A 26,907-nucleotide genomic window follows, 5' to 3' on the forward strand; every position below is an offset into this window, starting at 1 on the left:
AAAAGACTTCACTGATTACTGCTTGCGCTAATTTAGATGTTCGACTTGCAAAACGGACGAATCTCAAAACATGCAGAAACATAGTCGATGCTCCTTATTTAGTCTCATACTGGACAATAGATTTCCACTTAGAAGTTCCATTCATCCAGACTTAGCACAATCCGGATTAAACTGATTTCAAGGTAATTTTTCACTTAATCCTAATCCTCTTAGTGCCATTCTTTTCTCCTCTTCGTGGCAATCTACCTGAAGACTGAGATCTCGCGGCTTGTTAGCCACCTTATGATGGTTATTGTTTGATAACTGTCATTAACCAGTCATCCTTTTTTGGATACTTGTAACAATTTTTACTAGCGTAGCTTGTACTTTTAAAATTGCAAAAAAGTTGAAAATTCAGAGATTTCTTAATATTACTTAATAGTTTTTAATTTTACGCGTTACCATCAGTATGAAATCACCCCGTTCAAGTGACTTGCGGGCACTCTATTTCTTACAGAGATCTGCTCTTAGTTATATATTTTAAACAAAATAAACAATTCTTTAATTTATTTAAAAACAAAATGCTGCCTCATTGAGAAATAACAAGCACCAACTACCAACACAAATGTTCGCTTAATATACTTGATTCAGCGCCTCAAAAGGTTTTCTCTTTCTAATCAACATAGAAATAGGAATATCGAAAATTAGATTTTTTTTTTATTTGTGTATGTGTCTGCAACAGGAGATAAGCACAGATAACTCCGCTAATCGAAGAAGTAATGATATGTTTACTACAGCCGTCATAATTGTCCTATGTTTTGTTAGCTGTTCATGCCAAGGTAAGCAAATATGTCTACATTCAAACTGATTATTGATTATTTTAACAAATTTGGATGCAGTGGCAAGGTTTTTGTTCCATTTCTAAAGTAAGCAATGCTTTTGCTTATTCTAATTTAAAAATTAAAAATAAACATACTGGTAAATATTTGTTTCAATTAACCAAATTGGTGAAAGAATTAACTGTTTTTCAAAAAATAAAAACTAACATGAATTGATTACTCATCACTGTTTTACGAGCAATTAGAATAACGATCTTTAAATAAAAACTATATTATTTCATTCCATAACTTCTTAGAAACATACTGAAAACTGTACCTTGAGGCAGTCTACCGCTCTAAGTCCTACGTACTCAATGACTTACTTAAGCTCTGTCGCGAGCAATCTCTGATACGACAGAATTTTATTCTAAATTTGGTTCAAAGTAATTAAAAATCTAGCTCGTGTACTTTCTCGCCATATAAAAGGTTGCTGTCAAAGTGTCGATGACTTGCACCACTATATTCATCACTTATTTTTAATAATTCTCCGAGTGCCCAATATTTATTTATTTTTTTTAAAGAAACCACAGCCAAAAGAGAGGAAATAAAGAACGAATTATAAAGTGATTCTATCATTTCCAAACAAAACTTTAGAAACAAATGGAAAATTGAAAGTGTTTGAAATTATTGAGTTGTAGAATGAATACTCACACGCCAGTGTGTGGCAACGGCTGATAGAAGAAATATTTACGAGGGTCGTTTGAAAAGTCCGTGCAAAAATAAAAACTACTTAATTTTTTGGGGTAAACCTTTTTTATTTTTCAACATAGTCTCTTTTTAGGTTTATACACTTCGTCCAACGCTGCTCTAGTTTGTTGATCCCTTCCGAATAATAGGATTTGTCCAAGTCTGAAAAATAGCCATTCGTTTCTGCAATCACCTCCTCGTTTGAATAAAATCTTTTTCCCGCCAGCCATTTCTTCATATTGGGGAACAAATAGTAGTCCGAGGGAGCCAAGTCTGGAGAATAGGGGGGATGTGAAACGAGTTGGAACCCTATTTCCATTAATTTTGCGACCACAACTGCTGAGGTGTGAGCTGGTGCGTTGTCGTGATGGAAAAGGACTTTTTTGTGGGCCAATCGTGGGCGTTTTTCTTGCAGCTCGGTTTTCAAACGGTCCAATAACGATGAATAATATGCACCTGTAATAGTTTTACCCTTTTCCAGATAGTCGATGAGGATTATTCCTTGCGAATCCCAAAAGACAATCGCCATAATCTTTCCGGCCGAAGGAACGGTCTTCGCCTTTTTTGGCGCAGATTCCCCCTTGGTAACCCATTGTTTAGATTGTTCTTTGATCTCAGAAGTGTAGTGATGTATCCATGTTTCATCCAAGTGACGAAACGACGCTTAAAGTCCTGCGGATTCTTCTGGAACAGCTGCAAATCGTCCTTGCAACACTTCACACGATATCGTTTTTGGTCAAACGTGAACAACCGCGGCACCCATCTTGCGGATAGCTTTGTCATGTCCAAATGTTGATGCAAAATATTATGTACCCGTTCATTCGAGATGCCCACAGCACTAGCAATCTCACGCACCTTCACTCTTCTGTCATCCATCACCATATCATGGATTTTATCAATGATTTCTGGAGTAGTAACCTCAACAGGGCGTCCAGAACGTTCAGCGTCACTTGTGCCCATATGGCCACTCCGAAAATTTTGAAACCACTTATAAACTGTTCTAATCGAAGGTGCAGAGTCACCATAATGTTTATCAAGCTTCTCTTTTGTCTCCTGAGGCGTTTTGCCTTCCATAAAGTAGTGTTTAATCAACACACGAAATTCTTTTTCGTCCATTTTTTGAAAATCACTCGACTTCCTCAATTCAAACGAATGCCAAACACAAAGAAATAGACCGATCTGGCTGAAACTTGGTGTGTGTTCTTCCAAGAGATGCTACTAACTAAACATAACTTCGATATGCGCCAGTAGTGCTGTCTCTCTGACTTTGCACGGACTTTTCAAACGACCCTCGTATATGACGTTACTTTTGGTTTTAACTAGATGATTGTAATTGTGACAAAACTGAATTCACCTTGAATTTGACTGAAAGGTCGCAAACTCTCTTTAAGGAAGTTGCAGATTGCGAATTAAGTACTTTCTGCAGCCAAGATTTCTGGGTGCACACAGTGCGGAATGGACTGCACTTCCTTCACCTTTATCTAACATTGATTCACATCCCAAACATCTGGTCTTCACTCAATATTCTCCATTTGCAAGAGCTTTTCGCTGTTAGGTGTGGCAGATCCTCTCATCTGTATAATAACTTTCTAGACTCTCCAAAAGGCCACCTCAGAGTCCTGAAGCTTGACTCCAGGACATTCACGAACCAGATTTCTATCCTCTCTAAATTACATATTTCCTCTGTCTTAAAGCTTAAAACTCTGATATCTGTGATTTTCTCTCCTCGGTTTTTTTGAAACTTTTTAATCTACTGGAATTGCTTTGTCAACGATTTTTGCAGTTCCCTCTCTCAAGTATTATCATTAGGAAATCTGCTTAATCACTGGAAACCATCTGATCTAAAATTAAAACGGCATCCTTAAAGATCTTTGATCCTTACTTTTGAGGAATTCTGAGAGTTTTACTCTTATTATTGTAATTATTTTTGCCCTTCTATAATTTTCCTTCAATGAGATATGGGTCTAGCGTAGTTTCATTAATTGGTCTAAGAATCTGCCAACATAAAAACAAAAATTCTTTCTTCAAGCCTAGATGTAGAGGGGTCCAAAAGCCTCATGCAGATACCTAGGCATATCTCCCGTGCCGACAGTTCAATGAGTACTACTTTATTTGATAGCAGTTGTCTTAGGAATGAGTAATAGAAATTTAACAAATAACCTGTCATACTTACAGCTAGAAGGGAAGGTTTGTGGTGTCTTGGCGAACTTGGGGCTTAGTGTTGGTTTATGAATTCCAGTAGGAAGCGACCAAGTATTTAAAATGAAGTAGAAAGAGTGGGTAACCGGCCAGAATGGTAACCACAGAATGGAAGGTAACTCTGCAATTTTAACAGCCACCACAGCTTCCATCGGCCGCTAGCATCCTGCACACCAACACCAAACATAAACTTTACACCAAAACACATGGCTAGCCGCTCTCAACAAATGGAATGAGGACTACGAAAGGTGTATAAATCTAATTTTAAAATTAATATACGCCGTCTAACAAGTGTATAATCCAGTTTGCTAACCAACAAGCGCAACAGGGAGTTCTGGTTTGGGAGGTGTGTGTAGACTCGGCACAAGAAGAAGTGCAAGAAGTGGCGCTAAATACAACTGTGGCAATATTAACGCTGGTTTTACGCCAAGCATAACTATGTATATGAGCTAGAATAGCGTATTGCCAAGCGTACTACCTTCCGCCCCATCTTCACTTCCAGCGGCTAAATGGAATGGGCATTCCACCACGCTTTCTCCACTTAAAACATTACCTAAAATGTTAACCGCCTAAAGCACATTCAAACACCTCACAGTTAGTTTTAAGGGTATAAATAAAACTTTTCAAATTCTGACAAGTGTAGATACACTCAACAAAACTATTGATTAAATCTTAATAAAATGGAAAAATAGGTGTGTTGGGGATGGCCGACAGTGCGTGTATCTTCGCTTCCTCATCCACTGCCACAATCCGCAATTCAAACTTCACTCATAAATACCATTTATTTCCTATAGCGTTTCACTAATTGTGTTAAAGCATAATGTACGTACAGCAATACATCTTTAACTTCTAAATTAACTGGCAAGATGGATTCCTTTTAATAAAATTCTAACAAAAATAACAAGATAAAATTTACTTAAAATACAATGAAATTATCTTTTAAAGTAGATCGTTTAAGTCGAAAAGGAAGTAACCAATTTTCAAATGTTATTTACAATTTATCTGACGTTTGATAATGTTCATGTGATGGTTTATTTTATTTTTTATCCTTTTCGTCGGAAAATACAGTTTACGGTTTTCTAAAAAGCTCACAATTGTATTGAATGTTTGAAGCTTACAGAAAATGTATTGACTCCCTTAGAAATCAGAATCAGATACATATCGCATGTTTTAATGGCATCTTTAAAGTAAGGTTTTTGCTCCTTCGAACTTCTTTAGCCAGAAAACTGCCATTATTATTTTTGTTATTATAATTGAAATCAGGAAAATATTAAGAAACACTAGCGTGGAAAGAATGAAAAGTTCTGTTAATCTCCTTTTGGTTTCCCACCGAAAAGCTGTGAAAAGTACTTTTCTAACACCATCCTGACTGGGGCTATTCCATCCACGAAATAGATGCTAGAATATTGACTAGGTGATTGAATTGTTACATGTGATGAAAGTAGATATACAGGCAAAACCAAATCTCGCAGGCTAGTGGTTAAGTAGAGCCAATCACTCAAAATTAATATAATAAACATATTTGGAGCTACCAAGGAATTGTTTATATCAATTTTTCCAAGTAGCAGAAATTTTGATTTCCCCTGCAATATGAACAGCTGGAAGCTACAAATACCCAACTTACAATGATCTTAACAGTAGATAACTCTGACAATTCGCTGTAAATATGACAAAATATGCCATCCATATATAATTTAGTATACCGTGTTTGGTTACCGATTTTGGCGTGTAGAATTCTTTTCCTGGTTGCGATATTCCATCTAAGAGACTAGGCTATCTACAGCAGACTAGGTTTGATGTTCAGCAGTCCAAACACTGAACTTTGTTTGACCTCCTTTAAGAATTTTTTTTTTTTTTAATTTTTACATTTATGAAAAAGAAAAGATTAGCACCGCCCTAATGATGTTTGGCCCTGACAAGAATCTAATTTCTGTTAATTTGCTGATAATTATAAGATAGATGTTGACTGTAGGCGGACAGCGGAACTCCCTAACAGATTCAGTTATGTACAGGCAGACATTCGGAGGAGATTAGCCGTTAAAATTCCCTTTTTGCTTTATGGCAACAACCTATAATTTAAAATTAATGCTTTTGTTTTTTTAAATTAATTAAGACTAATTTTACGATCTATTAAAGGAATTAATAAATAATCTGTTAGCCTGAAGTTTTTTACTTTTTTTATTTTGTTTATATTTTGAAACTCCGAGAATGTCTAGCGAAATAAAGGACATTGGGATTACGATTGATTCGGGCACACCTAGAATGCACACCTAACTGAAATAACTAAGAGGGCTGAACAGTCATTTCCCTACTAACTGTGTCTTTAAGATGGGTTCATTACTCTAAAAAGACTTCAAAAACTCTCATAGTTTTAAGAAAACCTATTTTCAGTTACGAACATTATTAAGCTCAAGATTATTATATTTTTTCTCAATGTACTCTTTCCACAGTCTTAATTTTTTCTTTTCTTGCATCTATCTTTTAGGATTTACGATTATTGCCCTTTCAATTACACCTTTCTCTAGCAATCGTGCCAAATTTTCAAAATTGAATTTTCAACTGGAAAAAAAAGTTGGAATTGACGAGATGTTAATGTGATATTCTGAAGTGTTAGCATCATATTACCTCATCAGTTGAAAGAGAAAATAAAAGATAAAAATTTGTCGCAATTCAAGAATTTTTAAAAAAATTGCGTGTACATTGGGTTTAATTTTCACATATTATCCACAACATGTAAAGACATAATATCAATTTTATAAAAACAGAGTAATGATTGAAGAATTGAAAAGAAAAGAAAGCCTATAAGAGTTTAAGCCTAACCATGTGACAAGAAACAACTCGCCAAACACCAAGCCGGCCTTGCTGGCTAGATGAAGCAGGTTGGTGCCGAAAACTTGTGTGGCGTGTACAACAACAATTTGTGTATTAATTAAGACCTACACAACGCTTCAGAACTTCACCATAACTTCTAATAGTGGCCAATCAAATACCAAACTCGCTATTATTATTATTTATTGTCGAATTACACCAGAATTCTCTCCTTTACATGCCAGCAACTAGCGCCTTAGACGTCTATGCCAACTAATTAAAATCAAGCTGCCGAAATTAATCACGAATTTTATCTGGGTTAAGTCGTGACAAGTCACTCGAAAAAAAAAGATGATAATTTTGAGCAACCAAGGAACTATTGGTAGGAGTTTTCCCTGGTGACAGAACCTTCATTTACACCATTAATATGATCTGCAGGATCGAAATACGCAGCTTTGACTTAGAAATGACCTACTAAGAGAACTTGCTTAGCACTAGTATTCTTCTAAAAATCCGCCTCACGATAGATTCGAAATGAAGATGCAGGAAATCCAGAAATTTAGAACTGACGATAACTTGCTGTATGCCTCCCTAATTCAACCTTAATATTCTTTTCAACAGTTTAGAGAAAGGTACAGCAGCGGTAAAAGATTTGCTTGTCAACTTAAAAAGCAGAATTCGTATGAAAGCTACATCTCATCTAAATCTAATTAAACACTTTAGAGGAAGCAGGACAAATTGTGGAGAGAAGTCAAGCAGAAAAGGGACTTCATTTAGGCTGACTATCGTTGAAATGAACTAAAAACAGTTAGTACTTAGTTCTGAGAAGCTGTGGGCTTCATACCGCAGGTTTTTGGTTAGCGATTCCCAAAAAGTAGGACCTAAATGGGATCTATATTTGATTTTAGCTAGTTATTATCTTCTGTATACTTGAAGTACATTGTACGAATCAGACGCAATGTGTAGGTCGACCATTTTGGAGCGTCTAAAATTTGAAACTATCTGCTAAACAGTTTTGCATTCTATTTATTAATATTACTTTAAAATAAATTTAACTACTATTCTACAATTGTATCGATTTTCTAGGGATGTCAATTCTATAATAATAGATTTGTGCCAAATGTACGAACTTCGAGTACAGTTGTCTGCGATGATGTGAGCTGTTGGGAGTTTTCTGACATTTAAGTTTGATATATTGTCAATTGACAACATCAATATATGTTGATATTAGTTAATGTCCATCGTACAGATAGATATTTATCTGCTGAGCCTTAGTTGTTTATTTCCTATGTAATTAACCTTAAAATCAGTAATAATGAGTGTGTTAATCATGGAAATTGATTCCTTGATTGGTTTGGTTAACTGTCTCACTTCTTGACCATTGTAGCGCTCTTCTTTCTTTCTCAAGCTTTTCAGATCTCTTATTGAGAGAAATATTAAATTGGCCTGAATTTCCCATTGTACGATCACAAGCAGATTCTTAATTAAATACAATAAATAAATAGCTAAAAATTAAAAGGGAAAACTGAGAGAGCCTTATAAATGAGATTAATTAGTATCAGAAGTCATGGTTGCCGCCCTGCTTGAAGGGGGAATTCGAGTTGGTTACGGTAGTTGAATACTGATTAAACAACTACAACCAATGGGCAAAATCCTTGTGAATGTGTTTTTTATTTATTTCTCCCTTGTAATAAATACAAGGGGAAAAAACTGACGGTGGCGGCTCACTCTATAAATATTTCAAATGTAGCCTTTTTATTAAATCATAAACGTCTTCTTTGCCCAATGTTTATTTTTATCTCTTCTTTTATATTCTTAAAGTTTTCTTTTATCCTTTTCTTTCTTGATATAATATTCATTTTAGTTATTTTATATCATATTTAATTTTAACCGTCTTAGATACACTCAAAGATTCTCCTTTGTCGCTTAAACCCGTTAGCCTATGATCAGTACAACTTTGAATCTACTTATTTCTTCAGTAATGAATTCCAAAAAAAACATTTGATACAAACACTTACAAGACTGGCATGGCTTTCTCCTTCAGCCGTTGCAAATTTGGAGTTGGTGATGTGGTTACTCAGGTTCACCTGCATTTGTATGCGAGTGGTGAGACCGTACTGGAAGTCACTTAACACTTAGCTTGTCAGCCTATCACACAGACATGCATTACACAGAATTTCCCTGGGAAAGTGTCGGACATGTTGGCAATGACTCACAAAGTTTAAGGAAAATCGTTGGAGCCATTTTCTTGAAGCTCTTGTATCTTTCAGCAGCGTTTGTGCCCATTCACTGAGCCTCTTACCATCCGTTTAAGCGATCTCTGTACTTCAGTGGAATCTTGCTCGTACTGGCAATTGAGTAAATGCCCCAGCATGTTAATTAAATCGTGATCTTCCTCTGAGCCACCTCTGCTCAGTTCTCATCTCCATCTTCTTACTGTATTTTATTCTTCACAGACTAACTCAACAGTGATTGGCACTTTGGGTCAAGAAGCGAAGCTATAGAATAAATACTTAACCACTTTAGCTGGCGATCCTTCATTGAACTAACGACAGCTTCAAGTCCTAAAACAACTCCTTATTCTGGCTCTCGTAATCTTCCATCCGCCGTGTCGGTTGTACGGCTTGCATGCATTAACAACGACTGAGCTGGATTGCAGGATGGTGCACTGTTTAGCGGTATTCATTGCAAGTTTGCTTACTTTTCTTCTTCACATTACTGAATTGTTCATTAGGTAATTTGTTTGGTTGGCAGTTCCTGTTAATGGCTAATGATTCTCTGCCTGCTTCAATGAATTTCCTTCACCTATGATTTGGACTGGATCCTCTAGCTATTTTCAATACTTTATTTGAGCTAGAGAATCACATAATAAAAAGAACTAATATATCGATTCAGTAAAATGGTACTTTCTTACTAAGATAGTCAATTTTGACCAAAACTTCATTGCCGGTATCATGTAGTTGAAATTTCAAAATTTTAACACAGCAATGCTCTTGTGTTGTGTTCACTTCACAGAACCCACTCACACGCATAAATACAATTCCTTTTTCTGATAAGCGAAAGTAAAAAACTAACTTGCTTCATAACAGATTGTTCTCCTGAATCGTTAATTCGCTGACCTTGAACTGTAAAGCGACATCCTCTTGCATCATGTTGAAAGAAGAGAGACACCAACAAGTAGTAGAGTTGCATGTGAGGACAACTCTTTCCATTACACTGACTCAGATGAAAACTTGTCGGCAGGGGCGATATCTAGTACCGTTTGCTCCAAAAGTGGCGAGAAGAAGTGGAGGAACTTCACAATACAGTGTCAAGTAAGAGTGGAAGCACTAGCCGACCCGTTTCTTTAATATTGCGACCTCGACCCCGCTACTGCTGGCCCCTCTAACGTATAACATTAGACTACCCTACCGCTTGCAGAGTTTGCCTCATTTTTTTCTTGTCCCTAAACCCGCTCTTCCCTCTGATACTCCTTATTCCCGGCTTCCTTCCAACAATCTTCTGTTCCATTTACTTACTCCAGACACACACAGCCCCACAGCCACACCCTTGACCATACGCCTGCAATAACACATAAACACCGAGTAGTCTTCTTGCTAACACCCATCCTTTGCTTCCTGCTTCATTCTTCCTCCACCCCCGTTCTTCTTATGTTATTCCTTCTTGTACTGCTATTATAATCTTCTCTCTCTCTATCTATTTTCATAACCTACACTCCCTGTGGCCACTTCATCACAGAAGAGCAGCTTTCTGGTTCTTCTTACTCCCGGAGAGTGGATAAAAAACAGTTCTCTGTTTGGCTGCTTTTTGCCCTTATACCTCCTCTCTGCAAACAGTTCATATATTTAGTATGATTATTATTTTTATTATTATGATTATTACCATCTCATATTGTATTGTATGAATATCAGGTTTTATAAACACTTTCTTCTTCTCTGCACTATTCGCTTATTGTCTACATTTAAAATTTAATAAAAAAACTACTGCTAAACCAAACATAAAAAAGAAGTAAAACTGTCAAACGATGAAATTAAAAAAATACATCTGATGCTGTTCACTAGTTTGATCTACGTCTTTAAATAAATGTAAAAATCTAACACGATTTTATAGCTACGCAAAGAGGTAGCTGCTAATTTGGGTTTGCAAAAACCCGCGCCAACGCGACACAAAGGGGAGAATACTGAGGCCTTTCAATTAGAGCACTAGCACTGACTTTTTTAGCAGACATATGAGTTTAGACGGTACAATGCAGAACTATATATCCACCCTGAAAAAGCCTACATTGGCTTCTGGGTTACATCGGGCAAGATCTTCATGACAGGTCTTATTATGGATTCAAGATAAGAGCTTCAAGATAAGATTTGGTTCACTTTCCACTTACTTTCGGACAACGATTGTATTTTACTAAGTGTTCTGTCAAGTTCCTTACTGAATATTTGACTATGGGTTTTGTAGTGACGAGTCTAGAGCGATTAATGGACCCAACATTAAATGTTCAAAGCAATGCAACATTTTCTCATATATAAATACAGCGATATTATAAAATTGCATATAAAATTTATCAAACCGAATAGATATATTTTCGTACAATAGTTTTGCAACAGATTAATTCTTTGATAGCATTCGCTAATAATAAACTTCCTAAAACTGTTTACCTGACCTGACATAGTCGAACTGACCAACTGATCTCTTTCGTACAAGACATTCTTCATCGTTTCATCGAAAGTGATACCTTGTTTTTCATTAAATGGCTGCTTCGGAAATATTTTCATAAACAGTGGAGAAGAGTATTAGTTCAATAAAAATAGAATAATCCATAAGGAGCGACTGTCGTGGAGAATAAAGCGAATGCGTGAGCATTAAGAGAATAAAGCCCTTTTCAGAGACGAGAGAAAGAGTTAAAGGACACATCTCCGCCCTTAACTGGTACCATTCTGACTAAACAGTACTACTTAGCTGTAGACAGCAATAGCGATAAGGGGTTGGCAAGAAAGTAGAGAATATTTGTGCGGGGGACGAAGATATGGTAGACGTCAACATAACAGTACACCGGTCTACACAAATCGATTAGAATTCCTGACACGGCAACTAGTACATTATATCGATTACAGGAAGGCGAGGAGTGGCCAGGGGTGGGTGGGACCAACACAGTCTGTCGCCACGAATGCCATCTCATTCTGCTTGGCCGCCCTACTGAACTGTTTCGAATAATTCGGGCGACCGTCTACGGGGGCACCGTCACTACAATCTAGCTTGCTTACCGCTACTCGTACAGACCAAACACGAAATCGTGATTATGTACCTCCACTACTTCTAGCCTATTAGTAGCTCTTACACTGTGCCTTGGAGAGAGGTGCTTTGTACTTTAATCCACTATTCTGGTGCTTTCTTACGTCGGTCTGTTAATAAACGCCACCGATCCTTCTTTGTAACAAATGACCTGATCATTATCACACCGATATTTCTGTACATTGATTTGTTCCCATAAGGGTGCATTTTGTTTTAATCTACTTTCTTCTTTTGTAATTTACATAATGAGATTCTCTTACAATCGATAATTTTTGTCGATTCTATTTTATTTTTTAAGTACGATAAAAAATGATGGAAGATATATAGTGGAACATACAAGGAAGATAATGTTAAATAGAGGATATCTACTGTCTAATAATCCACTGATGCTTGTGCAGAGTTTGGAATTAACCAAAGATAATTGTCCTGATATTAAACTGCATTCTTTGGTACAGAATCATCGTCATAATATATAACTGGAGGAAAAGGCTGTTCTCATCAGACAGCAGAAATGCTAGGTAAACTTTGGTTCACAAGAATCATTGCCTCCTTTCTAGAAATTACCATGCCAGATGTCACCACCATATGTCAGAGCCCCAAAGCTGGCAGACGGAGCATACGCCAGTGACTTTTCTTTGTAGAGGTGTGAAGGATTGATCTAGTCTCTAGATCTAGATGACAGGTGGTTTTGACCAGCGCTGCAGCAGCGATTGCAGCAAGTATCCTGCGCTGAGTAAAATCTGGCACCAATTGTGCAACTGCAAGAACTGGCAGCAATTTATGCGCATTAGGATGTTCTATTTGTTCTTAATCAGGTGTAAACCAACGACCCTCTCACGGTCAGCCGCGAGGCCTAACACATAAGCTTAATGGATCAATAATCTAATTAAAAGAAAGAGAAAAAAAAAGAGCAAAACGCGAAATTTAAACATTAAGTTTTTTGATGTACAAACATAACGAGAAAAGATATTTTAAAAATAACGTAGAGCAGGTGTCAAAGTTTGCGTGGGAAAAGTAATCTGTCACATAAGCGAAATGAAGCAAAATAATTAATTCATAATTAATAATATCATAATTAATTTGCCTCAGTAATTCTCGTATTCTCAAAAATTTCTGCTTCAAACTGAGGTTACTAGAGGTTACTGAAGTTACTTGGTTCGTTACGCTTAACCTCAGTATTTGGTGATTTTTGTTTATGTTACTGTTGCAAGTATGTTCAGACTGAATTAAAAACTATATATTTAGCACTAATGTATTTGAAAAGGAAAAGCTTGCTCCCAAATACTCGGGTTATTTCTATTAAGAGGGACTAATCGAGTTCTCCATCGTTTTGCCAGTCACAAAGTATGTTCACGAGTTCCAATCATTCCTATCGGCATTCTTGTAGAATAGTGTGTAAAATTTTTGTATGAATTTGGTTTATGTTTTAGAGTTAGGAAAATGAAAATACTTCACTTTTTTATATATTTTTCTTTCTTTATTCAAATAAGTTTTAAGGAAAAATTGAAACTGAACTATCTGCTCCTAGAAAGTTCCCTTAATTAAGATCTTCTTAATAAGAAGCTCGGTGGGAAATTCTCTTCTTTTCCAAAAACCAATGCAACAACCTACTGCCTCCTTCTTTCTGCGAAGATATGTGTTATTTAGATGTGCCCGCCAATCGGAGGAGTTCTTTGGAACAAGTAGAGGAAAAGCACCACAGTTTTTTACTACCTAATAAAATAACTCCTACCAGGAGCAAATTATTATAAGTTAGATTAGGATTTGTAATATTTTACGTTGGCAATAGCTATTGATGATGTAATTTAATATAATATATATGTAAAAATAATATAAAGATTTTCCTTTAAATCGTTTTTAAGGTTTATTAGAATATTGATCTTTCCTTTGAAAAATGCGAGCGGCTTTTTATTCGTTTTATTGGTACTGAAGTATGTAATTAAAATATTGTTGAAAGAGAACTAGGGAGCGCGGCAAGGAGGCAAGGAGCGGTTGGACAAAGAGAGATCTCTGCCTTGTCCTTAAGGGCGCTCTCTCTCTCTGGCAGATAGAAGTCTGCTGTAAGATGATACTTGCCTTTAGGCAGTATTAGTGTGTCGTGGCTTGCTTTGTCTTCTCACCGTCAGCACAGCTCCACCTTTATCTATACACAGTGTGTATGTGCGAGGCTCTCTGTGTTCTCCCCTCAGCATCGTCGCCTTGCTAGAAGACGGATGTATGGACTATTCGACACCTCTCACTTCACAACCCAGTCAAGATCTTCTTCTCCCTTTTTGGAAAACACCATCATGCACCTTGCCAGCGCTCTCTCTCACACACTAAGAGTGTGCTTCCCGGACGAAAGGCATTTATTAGCCCCCTAGGATATGGTACACTCCCTTTATAAACTGTTAAGTACAAAGGGAGTCCAAAAGTACCAAGTTCTCCCTGCCTGGAGGATAACTCTAAAGCAAGGTCTCCTCTTCTACTTACTAAACCTCTCTCGTACTACTAAGTCCTCTTGGGTTTACTGTTCGTGTCAAACATGTAATCCATGTGAATCTGCAGGTCATTGTGTTTTATTAGAGCTTTACAATATCAAAAAGGTTCAAGTTCAACTCCTAAAGTGAAAGAAACAACGTAGAAAAGGAAATTCATGAAGTATTTGACGAAGAGTTAAACAAGGCAAAGACTTTAAAAAACTGAATATTCTACATACCCTTATCATCTATTGTAGTTCTAAATAATGGGATTGAGACATAAATGTAAATAGAAACATTGATTCAATAAATTAAAACTACGACTGCTAAAAAGAGAATTAAAATTAAATCTTCATTGGATTTGATACTTTCTGGTGGCTGGGAGTTTTATAAACTTCTGGATATTTACCTGCCTTCCATTATTCTTAACCACTAGTTTATTTATTTTAATATCTCCGAGTACCTTAATGATGAACGCAAGCGCATGCATTTATCTATGCAAGTCTCGTATCTCCTTTTTTAACTCATTCCTGATACATCCGCTTATAAATTTATTTACAAGAAAAAATAATCCATTTTTTTATTATCTTCCATGAATCTATATGAGTTTAAGTGTCTGAATTGAGACAGGAAATAGATGTTCGCAATCCTGCGTCCTTCGTGACAAGATTTGCCTAGAAGTGCAAAAATTACCATTTACGAAAGGTGCTCAGTGGTGCATTTCGGATGGGATACCTGAACTTTTCTGGTCAAAGTAACAGAGAAAAGTATTGAGGAAAAATTTGGGCCAGTGAAGGTTATGGACATCCATGGACATAGCAAATGCGAAGTATTGAAGTAACTTCTTGAAGAAACAACTCTTATGACGACCATAAAAGGCTAGCAGGACTGTTTACATAAAAGAGCAGTGGGCGAGGGTAGCAGCCAGCCTCAATGTGGACCAGCTCGTGAGCTAGCAGATTGACAGTGTAAAATTGTTGGAACTGTATCTAGGAAAATCGCCAAATATTTGAAATGAATCGTTGTAAGTTTGCAGCACTCCATTTGCCGCTCCGTTATTTGATCCAGTTTCACAGTGAGGTCACCGTATTTCTCCGTTTTATTTAATTCATGCATGCTGACATTTAACATAAACATTGTGCGGCTGCTCAAATACTCTAGTTAACACACTTAGAGTGCAAAGCAAGACATTGTTACGGATTTAAACATGTTTCTGTAAATCCAGCATTTCAGCGTAGCATGTTCATTTAATATTGCGGGTTTTCAACGCCAAATATTACAGAGTAGATATTGAGGTCTGAACAAGGTAGCTCAGTAAAACTGAAAGAGAATAAACAGATGGTGTGAGGACTCACACGATTTATGTTTTCTTGAATGAATTTATTTTTAAACAAAGGAATTTCTACCTTTATTGAAATGACTGTTAAAGGGTGCGCACCTCCATAACTCTAAGGCGTTTATTTAAGGTATTTTACGGGACATACGTCAAGACCAACTTTAAACACAACCCTTTGTTGTTTGCCTAGAAAATTAAAAAACAAGCTTTGCACAATCACATGATTGACTGAATCTTGATGGATCTTCAAATTCACAAATGATACTCTAGGTGTTGGAACAATTCAATGAACTTATCTTTGTCGCTCTAAGAACTTCGCTGTATAAATTTGCCTTGGAAAATGTTATTAGAAAAAAGTTTAATAAATTAAATTTATTAGATTAGCTTCTTGTGGGATGGCCGGAAAGACTAAGACTATAGCTTAGGATTGTGGGGAAAGATTTCTGGGCGAAGTGTTCAGGCTTGAATTTTGCTCCTTCGAAAAGTCCATACCATCCAGCCCTTTTCACTCCACAACACCGTTACCTATTCTTTCTTTTTTAGAACCTACGCCTCTTCGCCAGGCCGGTACGATGCATCTTTTTTTATTTAAGGAAAAAACTACAATATCGCTTTAAAAGGCTCGTGCAGCCCAGTTGGAGTAATGCCCCAGAAAGTTAAGACGAATAGTTGTGCCTACAACCATTCCTTGCTGGAATCACTGGCAAGGCATTGTGCCAGGTAAACTCCATGGGTCTCTTCCAGTTAAAGTAGTCTGCAGTCTCATTGCTCCTGATGGCACTGAGTCGATTGTATCGAATGTAAACTAATCACGATTTTCCGTTTTTTAGTTATACTGGCCTCAAAATTCTTAACCACATATCCAAATTTGTGAAAAACACTTTTTCGTTATTAGTCAAAACGTGTATTTTTGATGAAAACGCAAAATTGAAAATCTTGGACCTTCTCTTACATGCGTAATATAAATTTAAAAAAATTGTAAGTAAAGTCAGAATTAAAGTAATATTATTTCTACCTTATCAGAATCTATTTTAAATCACCTGTTTCCAATGGTAACGGTGTCTACAAATGACACGTCTGAGAAGTCTGTGAGAAGTGTTTTACAAAGAATTTGGAAATACTACCATTCGACCAGATTGTACAATATTCTGCAAAATTGTGTGACGTTGAACAGCCTTTTTGCTGGTGATATTCTCTTTTGGAATTATATTGGAAAATGAATAAAAGAGGAAAAGAAAGAAAACTATACAAAGGAACTGGAACTGGAATATTGTAAAGCTGACATTTTACACAATGCGGGCAAAAGGTTGCTCCGAACTGTTGGCGTATACAAGGGAGGCTGGATTTTCTCGTTTATTGCCTTTTTTTTAACCTTCTGTTACTTCCGATTTTAAGTTTACACCAGAAATACACATTTTAAGGTCCACTGTGCATGGAGAGTGGATTTTTTTTTTTTTGCAAAATTAGGTGTATTTGAGTTGCAATTTGCCCGTGGTCAACTTTACTCAAAAGAGGAAATTTATTTGACTTTGTTATTTTATTTAAATCTCAAGTTACCACGCTAAGGAGTTCCATGCAAACATATGTACCTTCATGAGATAGTAGCAAGTTTATAGTAGTTAAGCTTCAGCCTTGTTTGATGTAGTTTCACACCATCAATTAGATACCCAACTAATGGGTATCTAAAATCAAGAGTACCTATTCTTTCGGCAAAACACAAACATTCATCTCTACAAATTACTTCTGTGTTTAGAGTTAAATCATGGACAGTAGAAAGAATCACATTAACGTCAATATGCCACGTTTACTCTACGACGGAGCTCTTGTTCCCCAGTCCTCTAATAACAATCCCCTTGCTTTTCCACAGACCTAGTACACTATCTTAGCTCTTCATAGATAAACGACTCATGTAAGAATCCCCCACACAACTTTTAAATGTCAAGATATCGAGGTAAACGTGCTAAAATTCTTTACCAACTTCTTGGAAGACATTCTAAATTAACTAAAGAACTGAAGAGACTAACATACAGAACAATAGTCAAATATGTAAGATTCATTGACATTCCAATCTCTGTAACTCCGATAAATAGTAGATGTTTTTTTCTATGTCACAAAAATTCTTGCGAAGAGGCAGCGAAAGTAAAAATACTACTGTACGTCCTGTTGGTTGCGTGAAACACCGAAGCAAAGAAGATAGAAATAAAAAACAAGAGAAAGATTAGTTAAACCCTGAAAACGTACTCCTCCTAATAAAATAATAAATAGTCAGCAATAACAAAGGCTGTGTGTTCAACTTTGTAAATAAATATTCTAGAACACTTCGCTACCAGATGGAGGTCTCTCCCTGTCCAACCAGATAGCAGCTGCCTTTCGCCTCTTGCAGTCTGTCCGTTGTTGTCTTGGAAGAGGGTGACAGTGGTGTCCTAAATGACTTAAGTGGCTTTTAAGATAAGCTCTTTACCAGGTTTTCTGCTTGCCGCTTCGTTAAGCGGCCCTACCCTTTGGCGAACCCCCTCCCCACTCGCTATGTCAAAGAGTTTATACATAACTGACATCAACCTCCTTCTTGTCCAAACGGCTTTTTACTTTTTCTCCTTGTATCTCTTCATTTTTAGTCTCACACTCTTCAAGTTGATTTTTTTAAACTACTTCATTTGCCCTAAAGAAATCCTGTTAATCTGGGTCTGCGTAGTTCATTCAATGATCCATGTAAACTCACACTAGCTCCCAGTGAATGGAAGTAAGGATCTTGTCAAATTGACGTAATGGAATTTTCAAATAACCCACTTGTTTTTAGAACCCAAGGACTGGGCAAGGAGTTCTTATTCCCTAATCTCTATTTGGGTTATGAAATGTTTCACAAGCGAAAATTCAAAAAAGTTGGAATGCTATAATCCTAATCGTGCAACCAGAAATGTGACTTTAAATGTGTGACTTTTCAGTTGTTTGCTACTATCACCCTACGATTTCCTTTGAATTATATATTTTTGGCTCAAACGCAAAAAAGGTTTTCCGAACTGCCATGCTCATAAGTTTAATACTTCTATTTTAATTTTTTCCTTGAAAAATTAGGTGAGTTCCGGAGAAATGCTCCACTGTAAAGTGACTATCAGAACTATGTACGGTTTATCAGATAGTTTAAATTTTTAAAATAGATGAACCATAAAAGATAATTTTTTGTTTAATTTTTTCGAAAAAAGCTTCGAAGGTATTATTGAACTTCATTCGTTTATGTAAGAAAGATTTCTTTCTTAAAATTTTTGTACTAAAACTGATGGAAAGGGGTTTTGGGAACTGTAAAACTGAAGCAGAATTCCTAGATTTGCTGATGATTGCGCTTTCGAAACAGGATCAATTATACCTGCTTTAACACCTAAGAGAAGCTAATATAAGGCAGGTCCCGCCATGAATCAATTGAAAACAACTGAACATCAGTACATTCAATGTTATTGGAATATTATTTAACCAAATTGCTTTGTTGTAAGAGAAAGAGATGTTTTTTACTGCAAGCTACTGCAATTGTGTCACATTTTCTAACTTCAATTAAAGGTCCTATGGCAAAATCGCTTTTGCAAACGCTCAGGGAAAATTCTGGTGCCGGAAGATGCTGTCGTAAAAGGATATGACTACTGTCTTTTTCAATCTTCTCTTGTAGGACCTGAAACTCTTTAGTGGGATAGACGTAAGACTCGCACAGAAGTTACTTAGACAGGATCATGCATCCTGTTAATCAACAACTGTGACTGGGCTTGGCAACTATGACAGGTAGAGATTTGAAGCACATGAGACAATCGTCTAAGTAAAAACTGGCGTCGCATACTTCTTGGTTTCATTGTCAACTATGAGAACATCTGTAAATGCTAAGCCGCCCTGTAAATGGGAAGTTGGAGTAGACTGTATACAGACCCAAACTGATTGTGATACCTTCATTCAAGCGAGAATTAGATACCTAAATAGTTATCAGGAGGTTCAGGAAGACGCTCCGGAGTCTCAGATTTCTCGGATAACTTGGTAAGGGGTTTTGTCCCCAGTAAAGGGGAGGCACAATGTCTCTAGAAAAGACTGCTTTTCCCTCAGTTAAATTCAAATTATTGTATTTAATCTCAAAAAAATAAAATAAAATAAATAATAATAATAATAAATAATAAAAAAGATAACCTATTAAAAGATGGGCGACATTGCTTTCCGTTAATTGAAGTTAGAAACTTGACGAGCCCTACCCCAACCGGCTGCTGCCTACCCAGTTAATATCCACGCTACCCTATTGTTTATAATCCCAGGAGCCAACAAAACAAATTTAAGTATAACAATAATGCAAGACTATCCCAACACCGCTGTATTTATTAGCCAGAATAGTGTATTAACAAAACTATGTTTTGTAAAATAAAAATAACAAAAAAATCTCTTAATCTGACAAGAGATTTCTGTAAGAGGATTATATTTTTAATAGAGTCATGTTAATGTACTGTTAAAAGCTCGTGAACTGGTTAGTTCCCTTAATGTAATAAGTATTGATTGCTAAGTTTTAAATTAGAAAGGGATCGGGCCCTTTGCAGCCATGGCTCTTGTGGGTGGGCGCCCATAGTTGTCCCAGAGAGAAAAAACCTAAGCCATGTCTGAGTCAAAAATCTAGATCTACACGTGAAGCTAGTTAAATTCATAACAGAATGAAGTATCAGTACGCACTTTTCAACGGGAGCCAATCTGAACTTTTTTGCTGCTAGAATGATCCGTCCGAACGACCAGAACATAACCTACTCTCAACAAATTTCTTTTCCTTCACTAAGATTTCTAGTATCAAATCTAATTACATGAACTTCTTAAGCCAAGAGCCCATACCTGGAAGACAGAGTTAGTTATATTCGATAACATCATTGCGTCCTGTTAATATCAGCCCCTATCCAGAACTTTCAATCAGCTGATTAATTTGCCACACAGATGTGTTTGGGTATTATGGTTTTGATTATTATTGGATGATAATTCATCAAGCAAATCATAACAGTGAGAAAACTTCTATTGCTTCATATACGTTTAGTTCTAAGAAAATATGTTAATTAGGCTTTAATTACTGTAAGAAAAAGTTCTATACACCTTTGAAACCAGTTTCTGTTTGTGTAAGCCTCAACATTTTGACAGTAATTAAGTGTTCATCTGCGTGCAATATAAGTAATTATGAGAATATCGTCAATGTTAACCTATCAATAAGATAGGTAGGTAATTTATTTCATATATATATATAGAAGACAAATGATTGACATAGTGACTCGTACATAATGACATGAATCAAAAGAAATCACTGCTGGAGCCGAGCCGAAGAAGAAAGGTTCTGCGCTTTTGGCAAGTCACTGAAATTACATTATATCACAGGGACGACCTTTACCTATCCGTGGTATTTACCTAACCTATATAGAGCCTTGCGTTATTAGAGCAACAAGGCTATTTCTCTATCATCATGGCTTCAAGCGCCTCAATATATTGTTAATATCGGCTTCATTGTAAAAGGTGACTGACTGGTCAACTTACTTAACATCCTAATGTCTTAAACAAAAATTTACAGTTTTAAAAATTAAGTATAAGGGTTGATTAAACGCTAAAAGGTACACAAATCAGCTAGTACCTAAAATTTCATTAATACATTGATATCATTCGAGTAATTTTACTGCAGTTACTTTTCATTAATACTATTTAGAATTTATTAGATGTCACATACCCTAATACTGGCTATTTTCATGTAAGAGTACAAAAGATTCGTTCAAGTTGCACACCATTTATCTTAGATTGACTGTAATATCTATTAATCAATAATATTTTTTTTTTTTTTTTTTTTTTTTTTATTAGCTTATAGAATTTTTACATTTCATAGCTAAGGAGTCCAGGTAATAACGTGCTTAGAATTAACTCTGCTGTGACAACAACAAAAAAAAAATAAAATAAAGATATAGGTACAAACAGAGAAAAAGAAATAATAAAAACCTTAATACATGCACATCTGCTATAAACTCTCGTAATGAAACAATTAGCTTTAATCATCACTGACAAATAGAGAATATTTCAAAATAAACAATTTTCTTTTGAGTTTTATTTAAAATAATAAAAAGAGTTATATGAACTAAAAGATAAATGGACACTTTTACAATAAGCAGGTAAACATAAACAAATGAACACAAACTTTAGACAATTTTTGGTAAGTAACTATAAAATCACGGCATTTTACAATAGTTTCGTCTTATCCATTTATTTATTCACTTTTTTTTTTTTTTTTTTTCCTTTTTCCAATTTTCGTTCCCCTCCCACTACCAAGCTAGCTGTGTATTTATTGAGAATGGTTTGTCTGCAATTTAGGCTTTTTCTAACAAAAAAGTACGTATATGTCATTTAGTTTATTTTGGTTTATATCGCTCAAAAGAGCTTCTATAATACAATTTTCATGTTTTAAAAGAGGCAAATATTTATTTATGAATTTAGATCTCAGGTGGTCCAAGGCACTACAACAAATTAAGAAGTGAGTTAAAGTGTTCTTGTCGGAAGAGTGGCAGATTTTGCAGTCATCACTGGCATTAAATTGAAATCTTTCAGCTCCAATAATAACTCTAGTTACTTTATTAGAGGCCATTCTTAATTGAACTAATACTCTTAATTTATCAATCGAACAATTCAGACTGCTATATATTGTATCATAATGAAAGTTACTCAGTAGCCTGTAATGGGGATTAAAAGTGGAGTTCAAAACAAAATTTATATCTTTACTTATTAAGTTGAGTTTAAATGCATACGAAATTTCTTTATAGGTATTTTTTAGTGATATTAAATTTTGGTCATGCCAGAGATTTTGAGCCCCAGTTACTGTTAGATAGTTTCTAAGTTCCAGAGCCCAGTTGTAAGGGATCGATGGGACATCCACAAGTTCTCTCAAGCGCAGATAGCACAATTTAGGAATTCGATGCTCTTCCATAGCTAATAGCTTCATCCACCACTTTAATATGCGCTCATAAACTTTATGTTGCATATGGGTTCATTAATCAATAATTATCAAACTATTAATCACAGATTAAAAAGAAAGACGTTGTAAAAAATAAAGGTAGTTACTTTTTCAAAAAAATGATTTCACCAACATACATCAATGATTTTGTTTATTAATTTTTTAAATAAAAATCGTCGGTTTAAGTTCATTTTTCGATTGTAACTGGTAATTACTGATCTGGGTTACTATTGAACAATATAGTTTTCTTCAACTACATTCTTAATTTTGGTGTTCTTCCAACAATGTTGTATATATGTAATACAAAGTAGATAAAGACATCCATACTTTTAGGACCGCCAATAAATTTAATAGTATTTAACTGCAAGTACCCAATTAAAGGAACTACAGTAAATTACAATAAAGAAATCAATATCAAACAATAATAATAATCATCATAATAATAATAGTTTGAAATTTGGACGAAATGCAAACCCTCTAAACTTTAACCTTCTATATCTCAATAACTACTATCACTACAGCAATGCTATTTATGTCGGTTAAGGATTATGTATTCTCTACAATTTGGTACAGAAGTCATTACAATCTGACTAATACGAAGAGAGAAATAAAAGTTTGAAATTTGAAGGAAATTCTAACCCTCTAAACTTTAACCTTCTATATCTCAATAACTACTATCACTACAGCAATGATATTTATGTCGTTTATGGAGTAATGTTTTCTCTACAATTTGGTACAGAACTCAATAAAATATGACCATTACGAAGAGAGAAATAAAGGTTAGAAATTCAAGGAAATGCAAACCCTCTAAATTTTAACCTTCTATATCTCATTACCTACTATCACTACAGTAATGCTATTTATGTCGGTTATGGATTAATGTATTCTCTACAATTTGGTACAGAAGTCATTACAATCTGACCAATAGGAAGAGAGAAATAAAGGTTTGAAATTCAAAGGAAATGCAAACCCTCTAAATTTTAACCTTCTATATCTCATTACCTACTATCACTACAGTAATGCTATTTATGTCGGTTATGGATTAATGTATTCTCTACAATTTGGTACAGAAGTCATTACAATCTGACCAATAGGAAGAGAGAAATAAAGGTTAGAAATTCAAAGGAAATGCAAACCCTCTAAATTTTAACCTTCTATATCTCATTACCTACTATCACTACAGTAATGCTATTTATGTTGGTTATGCATTAATGTATTCTCTACAATTTGGTGCAGAACGCAATAAAATATGACCATTACGAAGAGAGAAATAAAGGTTAGAAATTCAAAGGAAATGCAAACCCTCTAAATTTTAACCTTCTATATCTCATTACCTACTATCACTACAGTAATGCTATTTATGTCGGTTATGGATTAATGTATTCTCTACAATTTGGTACAGAAGTCATTACAATCTGACCAATAGGAAGAGAGAAATAAAGGTTTGAAATTTGAAGGAAATGCAAACCCTCTAAACTTTAACCTTCTATATCTCAATAACTACTATCACTACAGCAATGCTATTTATGTTGGTTATGCATTAATGTATTCTCTACAATTTGGTGCAGAACTCAATAAAATATGACCATTACGAAGAGAGAAATAAAGGTTTTAAATTTGAAGGAAATTCAAACCCTCTAAATTTAACCTTCTATATCTCATTAACTACTATCACTAACGCAATGCTATTTATGTCGGTGAAACATATAACTAGTGAAACATTGCCTTTTATATTTAGTCATAGAGCTGACTTTTCTCTACAATTCGTATGGAAACCATTCAATTCTACTACCGTGGACATTCTGATGTTGAATACTTTAGGTTGAGTTCTTCTTTTAAATTTCTTTTGTTACCCCAGATTTTTTAAAATGATATTATATTTTGACTTTGGAAACGGTTATGGTTATGGCAAAAGCCGGTATAAATGAATCTTTTCTTATCAAGATTTACTTGAATTTCCAAAAATTTATTAAGGGATACTTGTTGCTTATGTTCGAATCATCCAAAACGTTTCTTATCAAAGTTTATTCGAAAAGGTAGAAAATTTATGGCAAATTTTGACTTGAATTGCTTAAATTATAACGATTTTTGTAAATCAAAGATTGAGCACATAGTTCAATAAGGTTTAAGAAACTAACTGTTAAAAGCTTGAAATTAAATGGTTTAACATTTATGTGTAGAAGTCGCACGATTTGGCTAATTATAATTTCTGTATTTATTTGTAATGGATACCATATGTTTGGAGCAGCTTTCTTTTTATGATTAGTGGCATGGCTTATAACTACTTGGTAAACTCTTCCGACATAACGCCACAATAACTACTCTTGTTCTCTGTCTGTATAAGTGCAGTAGTTAAAAAAAAAAAGTATGTTAACGCGATATGAAGTAAATATTATGCGATGAAGAGCATGCGGTAGATAACCTCACTATTAACAGGGTGTGTAAGGCATACTGCACTCACAAATCGTGACCAACACATTAAGTAGAGCATGTGAATAAAGAAGGTAGGCTATCTCCCAACATATTATTCACTTTGCCAATTACTCCTCATAGTTCCATCAGATAAGTAACCATTGACAATGATTTATAAATCATGTTTCTGCGACGCCTGAAATTCGAGTTATCAAATCATTTTTCTGATTAATTAATTAGCATTCTGCCCCAGTTAAAAAAACAACTATGACTGCATACCTGTAGAACCAAAAGTTTTTACAAAGGCTCTAGATAACACAATTATTTATTGAGTCCTACAAAAAGCATGCAGGCGTGTAGACAGATAGGTTACTCAGATATCAGATAAACCCATGTAGGCTGCTACCCAGATATGTTGCTCAGCTATCAGACAAACCCATGTAGGCTGCTACCCAGATATGTTGCTCAGCTATCAGATAAACCCATGTAGGCTGCTACCCAGATATGTTACTCAGCTATCAGATTAACCCATGTAGGCTGCTACCCAGATATGTTGCTCAGCTATCAGACAAACCCATGAAGGCTGCTACCCAGATATGTTGCTCAGCTATCAGATTAACCCATAAACATTTTCCACGGTTTTGAAACAGCTTTATTTCAATGTGAATAGCTTTATTTACATTTTTCCCCTTTCTTTTAGGAAGGAGGTTCAAAAACCGGAAATGATTAGTGAGTAAAGTAATAAATAGTTGCTGAAAGTGGGATTCGAACTGGGGATCTGCAAATACACTCTCATAACTACTACATCATCATCTGGCACATTGAAATAATTAGTGGGGTAACAGGTAAAATGACATGTCCAGGCCTCTCTGTTACCTTATAGAGTGTGATGTACCGCTGTGATTTCAACCCTAGCCGTCCACAAGGGCAGAAGGTGTACTATCCCGGCGATGCAGCTAGTGATCAGTGAGGGGGTGACCGAGTACTGATCAGTCCCCATGGAAACTGTGGGCATTTGTTTTGTTCTGAATCTCATCATATCACTGAGTCCACCAACCGCGCAGACTGTTTGCTGGGCATTGTCTGCACAACTATCAACATCAGTCGAGGCCTCAAGTGGTGCTTTTCACAGAAAATGAATAAGTCAAAATAAAAACTGCTTTTTATCCGTTCGAACAATAATATCAAGCGTTCAGCAACATCTTAAGGCAATTGCATTTTGGAAGTATTGCACCCCTATTCCATCAACAATGCCTATGAAATTTGGTCGCACAACTTTCGGTGCTGAGAGATATTACGTATTTTCTTTACTTACAATTTTCAAAGTTTTCCCTCCAAACAAATAAAAACAAAAGTTTTCAACTAAATGTTAGACGACGTCATAATGGATTAAAATACTTTCGAACGAAGCGTTTCGTAACAAAACCCCTCTTTAAAAGTAACTTTCGTGGGAAAAAAGTAGTAAAGAAATAATAGGAATTTATCGAAGCGATTACTCGAAGCGCCAAAGCTGAACACCAATAAAATGTTTTTGGCAAGTGGTCCTGTATGTTTGAGTAAGTGAAAGAAGTAAGATAGGTGTGTGGAAAATTTGTTTAAGTTGGAGACCTCAAAATTTGTGCTCCCTGGGAGAATCAATATCGCAAGTTTCTTAAAGTTACGAGAAAAAACAAAAGGTAAAAATGGACAAAGCAGATACATACAATTAATGAACCTTTATTTCATGTTGTAGCTTCATTAGAAGCCACAAAGTTTTGAATTATATTTATTTCTGTGATTTCTTAGAAGTTCTTTAAATTTTCAAGCTAGCGACCAACAGAATGGGTCTGTTGTACTATTTCGTTTTATCTGCAAATACATCTTTCGTTGTTTTGTTTTTTT

The 26,907-nt window shown here is 35.5% G+C and overlaps 1 protein-coding gene across 37 annotated transcripts in view; it reads left to right on the forward strand.

The window, feature by feature from the left end:
• The window catches only part of trol (terribly reduced optic lobes), a 344,072-nt gene that overhangs the window by 189,733 nt on the left and 127,432 nt on the right, over positions 1-26,907 (forward strand). For 8 of the 37 annotated variants that reach the window (XR_012456028.1, XR_012456029.1, XR_012456030.1 and 5 more), the window contains exon 2: positions 722-818. The exons of the other annotated variants lie outside the window; for them this stretch is intronic. The gene's annotated coding sequence lies outside the window, so the exon portion shown is untranslated. The remainder of the gene's footprint in view (positions 1-721; positions 819-26,907) is intronic. 37 annotated transcript variants of the gene reach the window in all.

The sequence above is a fragment of the Rhodnius prolixus genome, unplaced genomic scaffold, assembly GCF_049639745.1.
Source record: "Rhodnius prolixus isolate KJV_2025 unplaced genomic scaffold, Rpr scaffold_2, whole genome shotgun sequence".
Classification (NCBI taxonomy): domain Eukaryota; kingdom Metazoa; phylum Arthropoda; class Insecta; order Hemiptera; family Reduviidae; genus Rhodnius; species Rhodnius prolixus.